The 20,595-nt window shown below is 50.2% G+C and overlaps 1 protein-coding gene and 2 non-coding genes across 3 annotated transcripts in view; 2 read left to right on the top strand and 1 right to left on the bottom strand.

Annotated features, from left to right (window-relative positions):
- The first annotated feature begins 1,189 nt into the window (after window positions 1–1,189).
- TRNAA-CGC (transfer RNA alanine (anticodon CGC)) lies at window positions 1,190–1,261 on the top strand. Its single transcript has one exon. It is a non-coding gene; the product is annotated as a tRNA-Ala (tRNA).
- A 227-nt stretch (window positions 1,262–1,488) lies between these two features.
- Window positions 1,489–1,559, bottom strand: TRNAG-GCC (transfer RNA glycine (anticodon GCC)). The gene has a single exon. It is a non-coding gene; the product is annotated as a tRNA-Gly (tRNA).
- Window positions 1,560–11,477: 9,918 nt separating this feature from the next.
- The window catches only part of GPD2 (glycerol-3-phosphate dehydrogenase 2), a 64,722-nt gene continuing 55,604 nt past the window's right edge, over window positions 11,478–20,595 (top strand). The window contains exon 1 of the mRNA XM_075710256.1: window positions 11,478–11,510. The gene's annotated coding sequence lies outside the window, so the exon portion shown is untranslated. The remainder of the gene's footprint in view (window positions 11,511–20,595) is intronic.

Here is a 20,595-nt window from a genome sequence, read left to right as displayed (position 1 = left end):
AGGTAAGAACAGTTTAATCATTGAAATAAAGTAAAATAGTAATGATGATAATAACAATATAATAATGATAATAACAATAATAATACCCAAAGCAAGTGATGCCCAATGCAGTTGCTCCCCACCTGCCGACCGATGCCCAGCCAGTTCCCAGCAGCGATCGCTGCTCCCCGGCCAACCCCCCCAGTTTCCATACTGCCCATGACGCCGTATGGTATGGAATGGCCCTTGGGGCAGTTGGGATCAACTCTCCTGGCTGTGCCCCCTCCCAGCTCCTTGTGCCCCTGGCAGAGCATGGGAAGCTGCAAAGTCCTTGACTTAGTGTAAGCGCTGCTCAGCAACAACGACAACATCAGCGTGTGATCAGCATTGTTCTCATCCTAAATCCAAGCCACAGCACTGTGCCTGCTAGTAGGGACAAAATTAACTCTATCCCAGCCAAAACCAGGACAAAACTCAAGAAGAATAGATTTAGACTGGCTATAAGGAGGAAATGTTTTACAGTGAGGGTGGTGAGGCGCTGGCCCAGGTTGCCCAGAGAGGCGGTGGAGGCCCCATCCCTGGCACCATCCCAGGCCAGGCTGGACGGGGCTCTGAGCACCCTGGGCTGGTTAAAGCTGTCCCTGGCACTGCAGGGGCTGGGCTGGGGGGGCTCTGAAGGGCCCTGCCCACCCAAACCATTCCATGGTTCTGTGATTTTTAAAGGTCCCTTGGGACCCAAACGGCCCTGCGAGTCCGGGAGAGGCGCGCTGAGGCAGCCGCGCGCGCCAGGACCAGGCACCATTTTCTGTTTTCATGGCGAGGAGCAAGGACTGCGTTAAGGGGCCGCCCTGAGAGAAAGAACCGCGGATTTCGGTTGTAAGCCTTGAATTCCCTGAGGGAAAAGCCCCGTGGGGCGGAGGGCCCCGCAGGCCCGGCCGCTCGGCTCCGGGGCCGGGCGGGGAATTCCCGAAAATTCCCGAACGGGCTCGGCCGGGGGCCCCGAGGCGCTGGGCGCGGCGCCAGGAGAAGCCGGGCCCCCGCCGCAGGCTGCGGGCAGGGGAAGGGGCTTCACCCCGGCGGCGCCCACCCCCGGCCCCACCTGGTTGCGCTGCTGTCGCGACTCGGCGCTCAGGGCCGCTCGGTCGCGGGGGGGAGGGGGGGGTCGGCCGTCCCGCCCTCTCATAGCGCGCGGCGCAGGGCCTCCCCAGCCGGGGATGTAGCTCAGTGGTAGAGCGCGCGCTTCGCATGTGTGAGGTCCCGGGTTCAATCCCCGGCATCTCCAGCGGCTCCTTTTTAACTCCCAGTCAGGTTTTTTTGTTTTTTTTTTTTTTTTCTTGTTTGTTTTTTTATTCTTTCTTCCCGTGTCCTGCGCGGCCAGGCAGCGGCCAGCAGCGCGCCAGGCCCGCCGCGCGTTCCTCACCCACGGAGCCGCTTTCCTCCCACCCGGGGACCCCGCGGGTAAAATGAAAGGGCGGGGGTTAGGGGGGGGCCGCGGGACAAAAAGGAAGCTGCATTGGCCGGGAATCGAACCCGGGCCTCCCGCGTGGCAGGCGAGAATTCTACCACTGAACCACCAATGCGCGCTGCAGAGCCTGTGCTGCTGGCGCCTGCCTGGAGGAGCTCGCACGATGTCGTCACCAGCACTTATCCAGGCTGTTTATTTTATTATTCTCCTTTTTTCTCAACTCCGTGTTCACAGTCAGTACTTTTGAACCGTTATTCCCAAGGAAAAACCCCAAAATTTTGAGAAAGTCAGCAATGTCTGTATGCATTTTTTCCTCTAACAGATAAAAAAAAAAAAACCTAGAAAATTCTATACTATACCCACCACCTTTTACACTCAAAAGCTTCCAGGCCAAGTCACAAAAGGTGTATATTTGTTCCTGTTCCATACTGGAAGGACTCTGCCAGAGAAGGCCACCAGGTAGGAGCTCAGAGGCTCACAGGATCTACTCACACAGCAGCCATCACGGTACGATGCCCAAACTTATAGAATCATAGGATCCTAGAATCATTTGGGTTGGAAAAGCCCTTTAAGATCATCCAGTCCAACCATTCACCTACACTACCAAGTCCACCACTAAACCAATTAAGGGGAGAGGAATAATTGCATGTTTCCTGGCTTGGTGGCTGGATTATTTTTTAATGAAAGTACAACTGGGAATCATTAGGGTTGGAAAGGCCCTCTAAGATCATCAGCCCAACCATCAACCCAACACCCCCATGCCCACTAAACCATGTCCCCAAGTGCCACCTCTGCCCGTTTTTTGAACCCCTCCAGGGATGGGGACTCCCCCACCTCTCTGGGCAGCCTGTTCCAGTGCTTGACTACCCTTTCCGTGAAGAAATTTTTCCTAATATCCAACCTAAACCTCCCCTGGTGCAGCTTGAGGCCGTTTCCTCTCATCCTATCACTAACTACATGGGAGATCTGAGACACTGCAAGGAGGGGGACGGATCTGGCAAGCTCTGTGCACAGCCGCACGGGAACCAGCGGCGCTCCGTAAGGGAGAGGAGTCCTTGGGCTGGTTCTCCCGGGCAGATACGGCTGAGTAACAGAACAGGCTGGGTGTCTGTGGACCTGCCGCTCGTCAGGGAATCATTTTACAGAGGATGGCCGCAGCAACAAACTTTGCACCATGAGCAAGCCCGTCTCGTTCCCTGAGTAGAAATGAAACCCGTTCTTGCACTCATAGTTCATAATTTAAAGAACAGCTTCCCATGTCCATGAGGCCGCGTTTTGCATCTGCTCAGAACATCTGTGGGTGTTGGCTGATGTACTACAGAGAACTCTGTAAATCAGGAGGAGTTTGGCAACTCACGTGCCTCACTGGAGTTCAAATGTTGCTCAAGAACACGCTCCGGAAACCCTTTCTCAAGCTGCACGACACAGGCTCACACTCGTTTCCCTTTCAAAATGACTGCATGTAGGAGAGTGCAGAACGAAGGAGAGGATCAAGAGCTGTAATGTTAGAAAATGGTGGTCCAGAGTCGCAGAACTGGTGACAATTTCATAGGATCGGTTCAGCTGATTAAGAATCTGCATCCCACTCCAGTGAGACACGGAATCCCTAGGAGTTCATTGTCTGAGCCATCACAATGGTTGGGAGAACGCTCCCTGCAAAAACCTCACTGCAGAAAGATACATTTCTTGTTAGGCTAGCAGAATGCTACAGGAATATTCAGTATAATTACCGTCCCAAACAAAATTTGAGTACAAATACTTCATAAAAATAAATGTGTCTCTAGCGGTCATCCGTAAAACATACATAATTTTCAAAGTTCAGCAGATAGCTTGAATGGCATGAAGAACCCAACTCCATACAACAAGGTTACAGCACCTAGGGAACTACTTTTAGTGAGATTGCTCAAAATGTGCTTTTGTACGTTTCTGTCCAATATCTGATGAGCGGGTGAGAGGGGTTATCTTGTCACAGACTAGGGACATCATCCCCTTCGGGTCAGTTAAAAAATCTTTCCGGCAGCTAAGGAGATGCCATAGACCTTCACCAGAAACAAGGAAGGCAAAACTTGTCACAGGAAGAAGGGAAAGCATTTTCTGAGGCCTTTTTATCCGCCAGAAGGGGACAAATACATTTTCTTCCATTCCGGGTCACCTTTGAAGGGACTCTGATCTTGATCTTCTGGCTAAGGCGTGACACGGTGTCTTCCCACGCTGCCGCCGACTCGGCCGCGCACCTCTGAGGAGGATGCTCAAGCTCAGGGGCACCTGTAGCCTCCAACACCCCAAGTTCAGCTGGTGCGGCTGCAAAAGGAACAGGGCAAGGACTGACAGGCAGGCAGCAGTAAAACAGCTCAAATCAAGGTTAAAACTGCAGGTGTGGATTACCTGGGGTGGGGTAAGTGGGTATCATTTGCTCCCTCCTCGCCAGCTGGTACGACCACACGTTCCCGCGTCACGCGACACGACTGCGGCTGCGCAGCCACCCGCGAGAGCTGCTGTTGCATCAGTCCCTGTTGGCACACAGAGAAGAGAAGGCGTGCTGTACTCGGCACCGCTGAGGCTGCGCCTCGAATACCGTGTCCAGTTTTGGGCACCTTGCTACAGGAAGGACATTGGGGTGCTGGAGAGTGTCCAGAGAAGGGCAGCGGAGCTGGGGCAGGGTGTGGAGCACAGGGCTGGTGGGGAGCGGCTGAGGGAGCTGGGGGTGTTCAGCCTGGAGAAGAGGAGGCTGAGGGGAGACCTGATCGCTCTGCAGCTCCTGGCAGGAGGGGGCAGGGAGGGGGTGCTGGGCTCTGCTCCCAAGGAACCAGCGACAGGACGAGAGGAAATGGGCTCAAGCTGCGCCAGGGGAGGTTTAGGATGGATATTAGGAAAAATTCTTTCACGGAAAGAGTGGTCAAGCATTGGAACAGGCTGCCCAGGGAGGTGGGGGAGTCCCCATCCCTGGAGGGGTTCAAAAAACGGGCAGAGGTGGCACTTGGGGACATGGTTTAGTGGGCATGGGGGTGTTGGGTTGATGGTTGGACTGATGATCTTGGAGGTCCTTTCCAACCTTAGTGATTCCTAGTTTTTACTTTCATTAAAAAAACATCCAGCCAGCAAGCCAGGAAACATGAAATTGCTACTCTGCTCTTAATTGGTTTAGTGTAGACTTGGTAGTGTAGGTGAATGGTTGGACTGGATGATCTTAAAGGGCTTTTCCAACCTCAACGATTCTGTGATTCTATGATTCTGTGAAACGTATCCGTACGGTTTGCTCTGATTCGCCTCTTCATGTGGAGCTGTGTTAAATGGAGATCTCGTTAGAAATATTGCCTAAGGAGTAATTCAGACCGACCTGAAATGCAACACACCTCTTTGTAAGAACAACTGCCTGGTCACCAGTTTCTCACCTTTAACTAACACCTACCCGATACTTAATATTACCAGGGAACTCCAGTCAAGACTTCTTCCTGGCCCCCAAAATAATGACGGATAACTGCAGGCCTTTCGACATGGCTTCTAAAAGCCTCTTCAGTAAAGGCTTCCAAAGTGTGCTCTTGTCTCTTTTTGCAGAGTGCTGAAAATTTGTACCACCCCCGGCAAGTCCTCCGCCGAGCGGAGTACACGCGCGTCCACTCGATTTTAACAGGTCAGGGAATAAGCTGGGCATTTAAAAATATCCACCTACCCAAAAGGACAAATGAATGCATATTGTGGAGCCTTCAGCAAGGATTGTTGAAACAAAACAAACAAAACAATCGCGGTAATCTTTTTAGGTAAGACTTATAATGTAGAACAACTTGTCAGTGCAGGTTAAAGTTTTAAGGGCTAGCAATTTTGACAGCGTCCCTTTGAGCACAGCGAGAGCGCAGGGACGAGCAGGACAGCGAAAGGTCACTTGGTCACACATATCTGCTGCCTCTTTTAAGTTTATCTCAAGACCCACCAGGCACGTCCCAATTAATTATTTAAATCTGCAGGGAAAAAAATATTTCTGAGGATGAAAAAGTATAATCTGAAATTCTGGGGAAACTCCAGGGTGGCTGGCGTGGTCAAAAACAGCGCTAAGAGGAAGCCGAGGCGTGGTATCTGATCCACGGGCTTCAGACGCCGAGAGGAGTCACTCACATCCAGTAACGCTGATGCCTTTCAGGTACCAGCGAAGTGGAAACTCACGGATTTTCCTACATCCCTTTGTTTCCAACGGAGCAGTTCTGGATTCCAAAAGGTCACCGAACCCAAATTGACAATGATATATGCGGTTATTTAAAGTAACTTTTCCCCACGCAGCTATTGATTATCTTGCTAGCGATCTGCAAAAGTTCCTTGCAAAGCCGTGGACACGCCGAAAGCGTTTGTCCCGCGTGCTGTTCAACCGGTCACGAACAACAGCCGTCAGGCAAGCGATGCTAGTGGAAGGGACGCTGGAAGAGCACAAGAGGCTCACACCCTGTCTGTCTCCATTACATGCTGGAATATTAGGCTACGGCTCTCAAAGTGATTGTCTATGTCTTTGAACAGGTTTTGTAAGATTTTTCCTGAATCAACCCACGAGAGAAAATATCTGGATAAAAAGCAGATTCATTGGGACTGATTTCGGTCTGTCATTGTCTGAGATAAGAAAATAATATAGCACAAATTTCAAAAAGCCTCTTCCATTTCATTTTCTGAATGCAATCTCTCTGGCACACATAAAGAGAAAATAAATTTAGAAGATTTTTTGTTTTTCATATTTCCTGCCACAACAAATATCTTTAAACAACGGAAAATAAATACACTTAGTCCAAGCAGTCTTGCTTCCTAAAAGAGACTGTCTTTCCTCCTTCTCTACCAGTGAAATTCATGTTCTCTGTTAGACCGAGCGCAGCTGTTTGCCCCAGCAAAATACTCCGCATCGCTTCTTCCCGCTGCCTGGCTCTTGCGTAGTTAAGCTGCCTGTGCTACCATTGCAGGGAGAGGCCAATTAATTATTGCCTGTGTTCTGCAACAAATAATGTGACCTGCGACCTTATTCTTTTAAAACTGCGATTTTTGCATTTGTTTCCGTGACTCGGCCCTGACGTGTTATCTTTATATAACAGCAAACAATAAGACATAATGATGATGATAACACACTACTTGAGTTTTAATAGAAAAATGAGCCATTTTCTCTCTTCAGGCACACTCACACACACACACAAACACGGCGGATGTTTTTATCTGTTGCAGCGTAGGGGGAAAATGTTTAAACATGAGCAATACAGCCCTGGTTCCGTGGGTAAACTGAGTATCTGATATGAAGCAATACAGTTGCATTTCCGAATGATACCTGATACCAGCAGCCAGAGATGGGAACGCTTTTAAATGTTTAATCACAGCCATGACTACGTACTTTTATTTTCCAATGGGAGGACCTACCATGGATCTGCTTGAAAAAAATCTCGGTAGAGCAATTCTGCTTCTGTTTCTGCCACTTCATTTCAACTCCTCTGCGATTATTATTATCCCTTGCTCCTCACAAAGACATTTTCCTGAAGACAGACGAGGAGAAAACATATTTGTGAACGTACGAACAGATTTTCTTCTTATGATACATAACTTTGGCATGCAGTCAGGAAATGATGATAATCTTTTTCTCCATCTTCCCTTGCTAATGAAGAGAAACTGCCTCTGGGGTTAAGGACAAAAGGTGAACTCTCCCTGAACACAATTTACACCTGCTGAGCACATGATTTCGGGCATCTAAAACTCTTGTCTTGGCAGGTGTCCCAGGGACCAAGCCACAGGCACGGAGACTCAGGAGGTAATATTTTCATCTAGACATTAAATAAAAAACAGACTCAAGAGGGATGAATTTTGTGATACTTTAAGGCATCTCATTTTTTTGCTTAAACTTGTAAAAAATCTTTCACGATTCAAACTTACAAACACCAATCTTTACCAGCCTGTAACTAAGATAAAAAAAACAGATGAAAAGCAACTAAGATAAAAAGGCAGCGGTAGTTTAAAAGAAGCCTAACCAAGGGAGCAAAGAACTGCCCACCCCTCGGCTGCTGGTAGCTGCACCGTGAACGTGTGGAGAACCTCGCCTGGAAAGGGAGAGTGCTGGGTAAATGCGATCTGTATACAAGTTTCCACTCAGTCTTGGATTTCCCTTTTACGAGAAGAGTAGTGCAGCACTCTCATTTTCTACCCCCTTTAAGCTTTTGCTGGTTTGGAAGGGTTTGTGAAACACAGAAGCGCTGGGGTGCAGAACACGTTCACTTGGAAACTGGACGTAGGCGCTTTTCACACTCATGCACTGCCTGGTTTTGAATCCATCAAAAAATATCCTAAATTGATGCCGACAACGCAGCCACATCTGGGCAGACAACAGCCCTGCAGGGTGGGAGGACAGGATATTTTCCCAGTTCTAACAAATTTCTGACGACGTTTTGGGTATTTGTTAGGTTCGGACGAAACGGCAACATTTAGTGCCATGGTAGCACACGTATATGGGGTAGGTATTCACATCTAGAACTTGTGTCTGTTGGAGCACGCTGAAATTATTCACCGCAAACTGCATATAAATCCTTTTTTTCCTAGCCCAATTGTTGTTCTTCCTTTCTCACACTCTCTCTCAAAAAAAACACCCCAAACCACACCCCCAAAAACGAATGAACCCACTTCGGGAAGGGGGGTTTCCTTTCACTTTCCGTTCTTTCTGTTCAGCTGAGGTATTCCCATGGATTCTAAGCCTGAGTATCCGTGGAGCGTACTAATTCCAGCTGCCACTTGAGATCTTACTTCCTTTTAAGAGCACCACCGCGTCTCCTAATGCGTCTGGGATAAAAACTGCTTCCAGCATCGGTGGCCTGAATATCCCTGACTTTGCAAAACTTCTGAAATCCAACCCTTGCAGTTGTTTACTGACTTTAAATGCCACCTAGAGAGCTGATAGCCATACATTATTATTGCAGCTTCCAATTTAGCTCATCTGGTTATATCTGACCCAAGAGGGAGGGATTAGGTTCCTACGGCCTCCTCAGATGGGACCTGTTGCTGACATTTAGCTGGCTGCCGGGAGGCTGGAGCGTGCCTGAAGGACACCGTGGGAGGGAGACGTGCCCCATCCTTCATGGCAGCAGCAGGTTGTTTTTTCTGCGCCTGATAGAAAACACGCCTCATGCTGCCCGTAAAGCGTGTTGACTAAGCAGCGAGCAGGGAAGAACAGCAATAAAAGCAGTTTCTGGGAGACAGCCAAGAAGCACGGTTATGCACAGCTGATCCCGGTATGCCTGGAAAGCGGGGAACAGGGACAGTGGAGCGCGTTGGGTGCGTAGGGGTCCTGCGTGCGTGACACCGGCTGCATCAGGCAACTGATAAGAGGCCGCGTACGGGCAAAGGCAGACCCGTGACGGGCTTACAGTCACAAGATCACCTCGTGTTTTGGTCCAGCATGGAAAAGGAGATCCCAAACACTTGTGGAACCACAACTGCAGTGCACTAAAAATGTAAATTTGCAGGGAAAAGCGCAGCCAAAAGTTCAGCAATGAGTTTTGGAGGGGGAGTGAGATCCTGGCTCATTACTAATGTGTGTCTGGCTTTCTCACTGCAAAAGAAGCAACAGGCAGGAATCTCCAGCTGATTGCCCCAAAAAACATAGCTGTGTTTGTCAGTTGTGTCCCTAGGAGCCTGGAGCATGGGAACCAGGATGAGAAACAAAGGGGATCATTCGATACCTTAACTCTTAGCAGCAGCTCTTCCAAGTCTTGTCGCTGCTATCACAAAACAGAAAGTACTAATAAGAATAAAGATAAAATGTCTCAAGGTATCACCCAGTCAGCAACTCACTTACAAGCCTTACACAGCAAGTGCCCAGGGAAGTTCAAGGTTGGAAATCTGCTATTTTGGAGAGGTAAAGAATTGGAAAGCTTTCAGTTCAGGAGGGCCTCAATAGAGAAAAACAAGCCTGCGTACTGTGCTGCAAAGCCAAAGCGAGATCCACCCTGTCCCAGCACTTGGTGCTGCAGGTTTCCTCTCCGGACAGCGAGTGTCATCCTGCGTTGGGCTCCATTAGCTGTGCCCCAGGGGGGCGGAATCACCCAATATCTCGAGTTGGAAGGGACCCGTAAGGATCATCCAGTCCAACTCCCTGCTCCTTGCAGGACTACCTGTAACTACACCGTAGAGAATCGTTTAGGTTGGAAAAGTCGTATGACAAAGCCCATCGGCCGGAGGGTAGCTGTGCAGCCTGCCTGCGGGTGGAAAGCCTGGCTCCTAGTCTGTGAAGACCTGGATGAACTGCTGAACTGCGCTCCTGCCAAGTCTGGTAGAAATGGGGAGCGCAGCGGGGTTTCATGAGAAGTTCCAGTTCAAGTAAGAGAGCTGGTAGGATGGATCAACTCACTGACAGGCAGCCTCCGACGACGTTCCTCAACCAGCCTCATGCCACGCTGGAGCCGCCGGAGAGGACAACTGGAAAAGAAAAGATGTGAATCTGGCGCTGTACCTCCATTGTGCACTGCCTGTTGTTTTGGGTTTTTTTTTTTCAAAGGTGGGCCCTCAGAGATTTGGCATTTTTCTGGTCTGGGATTTCCTCTGTGAACCAGCCAGGTGATGAATATCACAGCTCCAACGCTGATCGGGGGAGGTGTTGGAAAGGTCTTCTCTCTCCGCCGCGCTGCACTTTAACCCGCTGGGCAGGCAGGGGAGCATCTGTGGTAGATAAATGGACATTAATATAATGTGTGTTATAATATAGTGTGTATTATAATATAATGTGTGTTATAATATAGTGTGTATTGTAATATAATGTTATGTGTATTATAATGTGTGTTATAATATAGTGTTATAGTGTTGTGTGTATTATAATATAATGTGTTATAATATAGTATTATAATATAATGTGTGTTATAATAGTGTATTGTAATATAATGTTATGTGTATTATAATGTGTTATAGTGTGTTATAGTGTTATGTGTATTATAATGTGTGTTATGTGTGTTATAGTGTGTTGTGTATTATATGTGTTATAATGTGTGTTATAATAGTGTTATAGTGTGTTATGTGTATTATAATATAATGTGTGTTATAGTGTGTTATAGTGCATTATGTGTATTATAATGTGTGTTATAATGTTATAAGTGTGTTATAGTGTGTTATGTGTACTAGGTGTTATAACGTGTGTTATAATGTGTGTTGTGTGCTGTAATGTGTTAATGTGTATTATAATATAATGTATTCGTGTGTGTTGCTGTAAGGTAATGGCTCTGCTCCCCGCTCGCCAGGAGGAAGCCCCTCTGGCCCACAAGCGAACAGTGCTCAGAACCGAGGACGAGCAATGCCCTCCCGCAGCGGCTCCCGCTTCAAAGCCAAGGGCAAACCAGCCCGAGAAGCCCAGCCCGACCCCGCGGCCTGCCCGGAGCGAGGGGCCGGGGAGGGCCGGGACGCCCCTAAATGGGTTGATTGGCTTCGAGTAGACTTGGCAGAGTCGGTTAATGGTTGGACCGGATGATCGGAAAGGGCTTTTCCAACCTCAACGATTCCGTGGTTCTAAATAGCGGCCGGGGCGGGCAGGCGGGCGTAGGCCCAGGCCCAGGCCCAGGCCCAGCGGCGGGGCCTAGCGCGGCGGCGCCCCCCGAGGCAGCCCGGGCCCCCCTCGAGGCAGGCCGGGCCCCCCCTGAGGCAGCCCGGCGCTACAGGAGCCAGGCCGGCGCCCCCCCCGAGGCAGGCCGGGCCCCCCCCCGAGGCAGGCCGGGCCCCCCCCCGAGGCAGGCCGGCGCCCCCGGAGACAGACCGGGCCCCCCCCGAGGCAGGCCGGCGCCCCCGGAGACAGCCCGGCCGGCGCTCCCTGAGGCAGCGCAGCGCTCCAGGCGACAACCCGGCGCTCCCGGACACAGGCAGGCCGGCCCGGCCGGGGCGGCGGGGAGGTGCCGCCGGTGGCGAGGGCGGGGCGGGCGGCGGGGAAGCGTGGCGGGCTGCCGGCGGCGGAGCGGGGCGTGCCGGGGCCGGAGGAGGCGCGGAGCAAGGCGGCCGCCCCCCCCCCCCCCCCCTCCCGCCGGCCGGGCAGCAGCGCGGAGCGGGACGCGGGCTCGGCCGGGCTCCCGCAGGCGGTGCCCCCGCAGTAAGTGCCCGGCGGCCGGGGGGGAGCGGCGGGCGGCGGCGGCGGCAGCGCCTGGGCCCGGCGGCGGGGCGGGAGCGCTGCGGGCGGCGGCCCGCGGGGCCGTGCGGGGCGGGCGGGGGGGCCGGGGCGCGGTCGGGCGGGGGGCGCGGACACGGGCACGGGAACGGGCACGGACACGCGTGTTGAGACCTCGGGCTCGGCGCTGCCGTTGCCTCCTCGTGAATAATCGCTGGCAAACGCGTCGTCGCCGCCTCTCTTCTCCTCCAGGTCTGACTTCTGCAAAGTCGAGCGGGAGCGTACGCTGCCAAGGGCCCCCAGCCCCCTTCCCCTCTCCCTTGGTTAAGTTCTTGGGTGGAAAGAATGACCCCCCCCCAAATTGAGCGTGGTCTGCGGGAGCGTGGCGAAGCCCTTGGCAGCCGTGCCGGGGGGCTGAGCTCCCGGAGAGCGTCCCCCTGAACGGGCGCGCGGCCCCGCGCAGAGCTGTGCCCGTGGGTGCCCCTCTAGGAACGGGGGCTGCAGGGCTCCTTGGCTAGGCGTTCTCTGCCAGAGCTGGTAGAATACAGCAGCTCCTATTATTAAAAAAAAACCCGTGGATGCTGGGCGAAGAAAAGCGTCGCTGTAGTTACACTCAACTTTGGAAAGTGAGAACGGTTGCTTCTCGCTTGCGTTGAAGGCTTTCGCGGGACCGTTTCTGGGTGAGAGTGTACTGGCGTCACAAGGAAGTCCTAGACTTAATTTTGAGTTCTTATCTAACCAGTCACTTCAGTAAATGTTTGCACACCCATTACTGCAGGAAAAGATATAAATGCGTGTGTGTGGAGACCTTGGGTCTCAACCAGCCAGATTTACTACCTGCTGAGCTTACTGCACTATTAACTGTAAACTGGTAGTAAAGGTGCGTTGAAAGCGAGCTCCTTTCCAGCCGCTGCTAGGGAGCAGGGGCTCTCCCTTCTCCACCCTGAAGTAGTTGCACTTTTCTTCTCTGCCCCGCTCATTGCCACGCTTCTAATGTCTCTACTGCGCAAGAAGCCCTCGTGTCGGAGCGCGGTGCCCGCTGCAGCTGCCCCGAGCTTTCCCGAGGGGCAAAGGCGTGGAGCGGCCGGCCGGAGTGCGGACGGTTTCCAGCTACGTGCAGGGTGGCTGCGGAGGCAAGGACTGCTTGCTCTTGAAGGCTTGGAGCGCTGCGGACACGCAGGTCTGTTGCCACTACAGACTCTTGGCATTTGTCTTCTAGTGGTTTTCGGGCCATGGCTGGGCTTCTCTGCGTGTCGTCTTTTCGTTCTCTGCGTTCGCAGTCTGCCTGCGCGCTGAGCTCTCTTTGAACCGTGACTGCTGCTCCGCGATGGGCTTTCCACCCAGAAAGTTTCCCTGCGTGAGAGGTTTGCTCAAGTGTAATTACACTGACGTTGGCCTGGAGACTCTAAAGTCCCTTTGTAAGATAGTTGTCTGACCATGGGTAAGAAACAAGCTTGGAGACGCAGCTATTAGGAGCGTGGTGTATTTTTAATTGAAGTTAATCAAGCCTTTTCTTTCTCATTTGTAGGTGTGGTTCCTCAGAAATGCTTAGTGATTAGCAGTGACTGAGGATTAGCGAATAAAGGCTCAAACCGATGTTTCAAGGTCTTGAAGGGTTGATAGCTAGGGCAAAATCCAGTATTGGCTCTTCTGTAATAGCACTAAGCAGAGTATTATTACTAATTTTAATGTTAGCCATTTACCAGTTTTATTTAGTCCAACTTTGGATGAAAGATTTTGAGTAGGCACACGTGCATGAAAAACTATACACACACTTTATATCTAATTTATGGTGTTACTTTGGTTGTGTATGTATGGATATACACTTTGTTTTGTTTAATTATGTGTGTGCACATGTATGCATGCACAGGAGCATAGTAATAATAACTTTTGTCAGCTAGGCCCTTACATTATGTAGTATTTTCTCTAGAGATCCATCTCTACCTGGTAATGTGTCACTAATAGAAGATTGGAAAGCTGGATGGTTGTGGTAGGTTCAAAGGCCGTTTAATGCAAACCAGTTTTCCAAATGAAAGCTCATACAGGTTCCTTTCTGCTCCCTACCTTGTCTTCACACAAGTCTCTGCAAGCTCTAGCAAATATTTGAAAGAAACATGCATTTTCCACAGTTGGTTTGCAATTGTTACTTTCTACTTTCCCATGTAAATATCTCAATGGTTTCAAAACAAGGGTTTGCATTTGCAAGCAGCTCTGTTAAGCTGCAGTTTACTTTTACCATAAAGCTTGTTCACATGCTGGCAAACAGGACTTCATTTTCTTACCTTCTCTAAATTATATGGGCCTCTGCTGCACTGCGCTTAAACCAGAGGTGTGATAGTCTACTTGCATAAATTAGTTAATCCCTGTATATTGCTCGGCCTTCCGGTTGTAGTTTGAGCCTGCATTTTTCCAGGGATTAGCTTTATCATCGTGGGTGTGCCCCTGCAGCTGATGTGAGCCAGCCCGCAGCGTTCCGCCTCCGGACGGGCGCAGAGAGCTGGGCACATGCCTGTCCCCTTCCTTGTTGGGTGCTCTCGGAGGGTGGGACACAGCTGAAAAGCTGAGGGAAGCTAACACAAAATAAAAATTAGAGGCTGGGGGGGAAAAAAAATTCTGAAGCAGATCAGAGAAAAGTGGGAAGATCGCCCTTTAAAGAAGGAAGGCCTCGTGTGCTTTGGCTCCTTCGTGGGTAGTTGTGGGTCCGGGCTGGAGCTACTTAGGAGTAAAGGATGCGGAGCACGGAGAGCACGGAGGCTGTGTTCTCAGCAACAGCCCTTTGCTTTAGGGGTCCGCTGCAGCTGTGCCACGGCTCTTGCTGATGTAGATGTGGCCCTCTTCTTCCAAAAAGCATTATTTTGGAAAGCAATTTTTATTACGTAAATGAACAAACCATTTGTGATCAAGACTCTTCCACAGTATCACGGTATTGCTTTTAGGAACGCTTCGTATCCCTAAGTAACTTTCTTGGAGCCGGGTTCCCGAGGGAATGCGTAGCTCTGCCTCAAGAGGGGTTTCCAGATGCGGGATGAACTCGCCCCGGTTTATATCCTGATAATGCTGGTGGAGCCCAGACTGTCGTTTCTCCGCTGACGAAGTCTTGGACTGCGCCTTTTTTGCTTAGCAAAGTGTTTCTCAAACCAGGTGTTGAGTCTGATTTCAAAACGGTATCAAATGCACGCCCCTCCTCTGGGATTAGATTTGCATGTACTATCAGGTCTCAATCTTTATTCCAGTATATAAAACCAGGTTACTTCCGTGACACACCTAAGCAATCACCTAATTTGTAGGTATTTTTGGGGGCACATACCTGTTTGTTTATGCAGGTCTATGTCCAGTCTTGTAATAAGCAAAACACCTTGGTTTTTTATCCTTTCTGCTTTAGTGTTTGGCTGGGGAGTGGGAAGAAAACCATGGCTATAATTCAGTATTAGGATCAAGCTAAATTGGTATACTGTCTAATCAAATATCTGCATTGAATATAAGAGGAATGAAGAGTATCTGGAAAAAAATGGGTGAGCAGCTATAAATCAACTGTAGCTAACAAGAACATTTCTTTCTAATTACAGTAATTGGTTTCTAGTATTTGCAAGTTTGTGTTGTGTGTGTGTGGTGGGTTTTAGAGCTGATCTTAACCCCCGCTAATATAGAAAGCAAGAATGACTATTTGAACTACTTAAGCTAAACACAATGTTGGCACCAGAACAAAAAAGTGTGGAAATCATCCTGCGTACACTCAGTCAGTAATCAGGCTGGAGACTGGGTTTCCCACTCTTTGCATGGCAGATTTTGAAGTAATCTTTCAACAGGACAGGAGGGAGTTGTTTGAATACTTTTATCATAAAACTTGATAAATATATTATGATGTTTGTATGGTGGGAAAACTCAAAATACTCGTGACCTCAGCGTTTCTTTGTATTCCTGTTAGTTCTTGGGTACAGTGCTTGGGATTACAGCCGTCGTCGTCTGTAAGTATTGCCTTGTTCTCAGAAACGTACTGCTTTCTCTGGAAAAATTATTACTATCTGAAATCCCAAGAAAGACTTACAAAGTAGACTTTGCTCCTCGTTATCTATAAGATTTTTTTTTGTTTGTAAGAGGGTAATGAAATGGAAGAAAAAAGTGGTTAGGTTAAAAATATAAATAGTGGAAAGAGAAGCCAGAAAAGTTTGTTCCTTGTAGCATACAGCTTAAAGCAGTTGGGATATCATCTAACGCTGGGTGGGAAGATCTTGGTCACCTGAGTACAAAAAGCAAATTAAGTCGTTTGAAGCAGTGGGGACCGAGAGAAGGAATGAGGATAGTATGCCTATTTTTTGCTTTGTTTTTCCTGTATTTTTGTGCATGACAAGCGCTGCAACTACTTTTGGGCATGATAGCCGAGCTAGCTGCCTGTACGGGAGCGTGGGAAGGGTTTTCCCCATATGGCAAACTGCTGCTCTGCTTCCACTTGTCAGTGCAGGGTGGCCTGCAGGGTTTTTGGGTTTTAAGTTCTGTGTGCAGGAACTTACAAATTTGTGGTGTGGTCTGTGGCTGAAAGGGACTTGTAACCCTGTGAGCTGCCTAGATACTGTGGGTTATGTTTCTGTGCTTGCTTGGTGAGGTAGTTCTTGGATAATTGCTTTAATTAAAAAGAGCCCTAACTTGCGTGTAAGAACCCGAAGTAACCGTCGGAGGCTTTGGGAGAGGATGAGGAGGATGGACTCTGCCATGGTATCAGCCATGTTTCGTAGCTACTGGAACTCTTTCTTGGTGTGTGGCTCGGTTATGGATACGGCTTGCAGTAATTACATGTGGAAGTCACGAGTGCATGAGTCAGTGGCCCGGGCTTCTGCTGGCGAGATAGGTGACCAGCCCTGGTTGCCCTTCAGAGGGTGCTGCTTTGTTCTCGTGCTTGCTGCCGTTGCTGGTTCGGCACGCGTAGCACAGGGCAGCCCAGGAGATGAGATCCGTATCAGCTGAGGAGGGGTGCTCGATGACTGCTAGGAGTGCTGTGGGTGAAGCATCTTCAGTTTTGGCTGGTTTAAGCTTTAATCACTTCTAAGATGCTTACTTTGGCTTGTATGGTCTGACTAAGTTAACTTAGTATTAACCACTTCAGTCTTTTTTTTAAAAGCAGGCAGGGAAAGCTGTAGGAGGGCAGGGAGATGATCTTGTTGAGGGGGGTGCCAGTAGGATTTTTTTCTGATCGCATCCCCTTTTTCTTGTTATTCGGCCACTTGCTGCCTTGATGTACCCATAAATTGCCAGTAATGCGCTCTCTGAATAGCACAGCTTTAAACGCCAAAGTTACCTAGAGCGAGAATCCTAATTGTGGCCCGCCGTACTGCTGCTCTGCGCGCCGTCGCAGCGGCCACCTTTTCAGTAGTCCTGCAAGAAGGATCAGAAGCTGGATTGGAGGGAGCTGAGGATAGCGACTTCGGCTGTTTGGGGAAGCGGAGGCAGCGCAAGACTCAACTCGGCCTGGAGGGACATCGGTCTGGGGCTCTCGCCATCCAAAACTCACCGGAGAAGCTTGTAGAAGGAATGAGAAAGATTGCATTAGACAATGCTACTGTGCCAATGGCAAATTATGCAAACTGTAGTGGTGATGATTATAAGTTTTCTATTTTTAAGTCTTCCATTGAGTGACTCACTTTATTAGATGTGTTCGTTTAAAATGGAATGTGAAGCACCCAGATTCCATGGTAATGGCCTCATAAAGCACACAGATATACAACATAACAGATTGGATTTCTTCTCTTAATTTAACAGGTTTTGCGTCTCATACGCCATGTCTGATGGCAGCGCACAGGGCGTCACACACTCCTATTGCTAAACCACAGTTTGTATCCATCTGTCTCTCCACTTTTGCGAAAGTAGTCATCTTTCTTTGATCTCTAACTCACGATTTTGCGTCTGAATTTTTCCACCATTCCCCATCCCTCCCTCTTCCCTCATTCCTCTCATTCTTTCCCCCAACTTTCGCCATGCACTGCTTAGGTCCAGCCCGGTATCTTAATAATTAGAAAGTGCTTGAGTACAGCAGTGCCGGCAATTGCAGTGCTTCGTTTTCGGGAAGGGTCTCCTCGGGTGGGAGCGGGACCCCCGGTACGTGCCTGTGCATGCTCTGGGCTGGACAGAGTTGCACAACTCCAAATAAGATCCAGCCAACAGTCTGGCAGCTACCTGGGCTGGGCATTACGGGAAATAAGGCAGGCAACTACTAGGGTTTATGTCAGGCTAACGAGGGCGGCGCGGTGGCAGATATTTGCTGCGTGGGGCACACTGTTCGGAAGCATCTAGTGAAGATGGGGGATGAAATCCTCTCTTTCAAAAAACCAGGATATAAGCTGTGCTTTGTGTGCTTTTTGGTTTTTAAATGTGGGGCTGAAAGCGAAGCAGAAGAACCCAGCCTTTAAGAAGCGTACTAATTGATGAAGCGCAGCCCTTGCCCGTGGTGCAGGAGGTCCGGGGCCTGTGAGCTCGTGCGGTTCGGCCGGGGGCCTCGCTGAGGCAGGGTCGCCGGTCACCAGCCTGGAATGGAGTGGGAGCTCGCTATGGAAGCGCCGCTGCGTGCCGCTTCACGTCAGCGCGGGTGCCGCTGGGCGGCCGGTGAAACACGCCGCAGGAGGGAGCGGTTCCTGCCGTGACGACAGCTTGTATTAACTTTTTTTAACTTACGGAAACTGAAAGCACAAACTTGTCCTGATAAGTCTTTTGTGTAGTTTCCATTTCACGTAACTAGTACCTTTTCTTTTTTTTCCCCCTTTGTGTTTCCTTCCAAGTTTAAAGCCTATTTATTCTTACCATGAGTCCTTTAATAGCTAGAAGTTTGAGCTAACGTCCCTGTGAATCTTTACCAATACCCGACTGCCTCGCTGAGCAATGTTCCCTGTGGGTTATTTAACTCTTCGGCCAGACCGCGCTGTACGCAGTACCCGCTCCTCACGGCGTGCCGCTGCCTGCTCCCGTGCCAGTCGAGGGCTCCTCGCTCCTGCCTGAGCTTCTTCCAGAGCCTGGCAGGGCCTTCAGCCCACCTCGAATCGGGGGCATGGTGCAAAGGGTGCCATTTCTGACCTGTACTGAAACTAAGGGTAAGGCTTAATGTGCACATTTACAGCGTCGGATGGCACTTACGGCATTAAAGCACTATACTCTGTTTGAGCCATTTTTTTAAAAGGTGACTCAAAATGTTTGTGTTATGGAAAGATGACTTTAATTCTGACTGCATCACTTCTCATGCTGTTTGCTGTTATAATTTTCATTAAAATAAAATTCAGTTTCCATCACAAGCTGTTGATCTCAGCTTGGAAGAGAGTCAAGTTTTATTACCTACTTGCAAAAGATGAGGGGTTTTTAAGCGTAGGCTCTTCTCCGTGTACATAGCAGTGTGTGTACAACCTCTGTCACAGCTATGTGGACTGCATTCTTTCCCCTTTCATCTTCTGCACTCTGGTTTATCCTGCCTGGTGCTGACGGTAGCCTTCAGCAGCCATTCTGGGACAGAGCTTAAGGAAAAAAAAAACCACAAGCATGTGTTTAGAGAGCCTCTAATTTCTCTCTGGTTGTGGGCAGTGTTTAAGCTGTCCTCCTGCCTAGAGGAGACCTTGCTGCATGCCATGTCCCACATGCAATGCAGTTCCTTTCGGAAAGAAGCCGGAGCATTTGGGCAGGGAGGAGTTGCAATATGCGCTCGTAGGGCCCCGCTGGAGGGTCTGGGGAGAGCCTTGGCGTGGCACACGGCAGCCCGGCACGTATATATCGTGTCTCCGCTGGCCGTTCGCCTGGAGCTCTGCCTGCCTGCGGTACCTGCTAATGCCCCGAGCTCAATTCAGCCTAATCCAAATACATCTGCTCATACCTCGCAAATACGGGCTCGCGGGTTCCTAGGATGCAATTGAGATGTTCTAGGTGTGAAAGCACCGTCTGTAGGCTTGAATGCCCGTCTGGCTTTGCGTTGGAGTGGCTTACGTTAAGCCGTATTTTCCTTTCTGTCCCTGAATAAGCTTCTCTTGCCGACGGTGAGCAAGATTTATGTGGCAATTTGAGCAGCTGGTCTCCTGGGAGTGTTCCTTTCTCCGGAGAATTGCATATAATCCGGCTATCTGCTCCGAGTACAGCTAATGACACACGTACCCGGCTGTCGGGCAAGCAGAGGGGAGCCCCTTACCGACAGCTGATGGTCGAGGCTAGAAATCCCTCCTGCGCAGAGAGCGCTGAGCCTGCCAGTTCCTTTGTGTTACACGTTATCTTGCGTAATGCAAGTGGCAAAATTGTTCTTCCTGGCGTATCTAATGCCACTTCAGTGTGGTGAGTACAGCTGTATCCGTGGTGAGACTGGTATAGGGACCTGCTTCAGGAGTGATCCTGAGCCCTGTTCCCTATGTGCCTGTACCTTCGTGCCCGCTGCCGTACTGCACGGCGCTCGCCGCTGATGCCAGCTGGGCTGCTGCGGACGGGCTGTGTTGGTGGAAGGGCTTGGTGCAGCTCTTTGCATGTTGCACATGTGCAGCAACCAAGCTGTGCTCGTTTGTGGGGGGAAGCTGTGGGGCAGTCGGATCGAGTTGTAACAGTACATGGGCAACCACGTTTGTATTCTAAGGACAGAATACACTGCTGGAGCGTGTCCAGAGCAGGGCAGCGGAGCTGGGGCAGGGTGTGGAGCACAGGGCTGGTGGGGAGCGGCTGGGGGAGCTGGGGGTGTTCAGCCTGGAGAAGAGGAGGCTGAGGGGAGACCTGATCGCTCTGCAGCTCCTGGCAGGAGGGGGCAGGGAGGGGGTGCTGGGCTCTGCTCCCAAGGAACAGCGATGGGACGAGAGGAAATGGGCTCAAGCTGCGCCAGGGGAGGTTTAGGTTGGATATTAGGAAGAATTTCTTCACGGAAAGAGTGGTCAAGCATTGGAACAGGCTGCCCAGAGAGGTGGGGGAGTCCCCATCCCTGGAGGGGTTCAAAAAACGGGCAGAGGTGGCACTTGGGGACATGGTTTAGTGGGCATGGGGGTGTTGGGTTGATGGTTGGGCTGATGATCTTAGAGGTCCTTTCCAACCTTAATGATTCCTAGTTTTTACTTTCATTAAAAATAATGCAGCC

Source organism: Pelecanus crispus, chromosome 5 (genome assembly GCF_030463565.1).
Source record: "Pelecanus crispus isolate bPelCri1 chromosome 5, bPelCri1.pri, whole genome shotgun sequence".
In the NCBI taxonomy this organism is placed as follows: domain Eukaryota; kingdom Metazoa; phylum Chordata; class Aves; order Pelecaniformes; family Pelecanidae; genus Pelecanus; species Pelecanus crispus.
The sequence above is the reverse complement of the archived record's forward strand: the minus strand, read 5'-3'. Positions and strand labels throughout refer to the sequence as shown.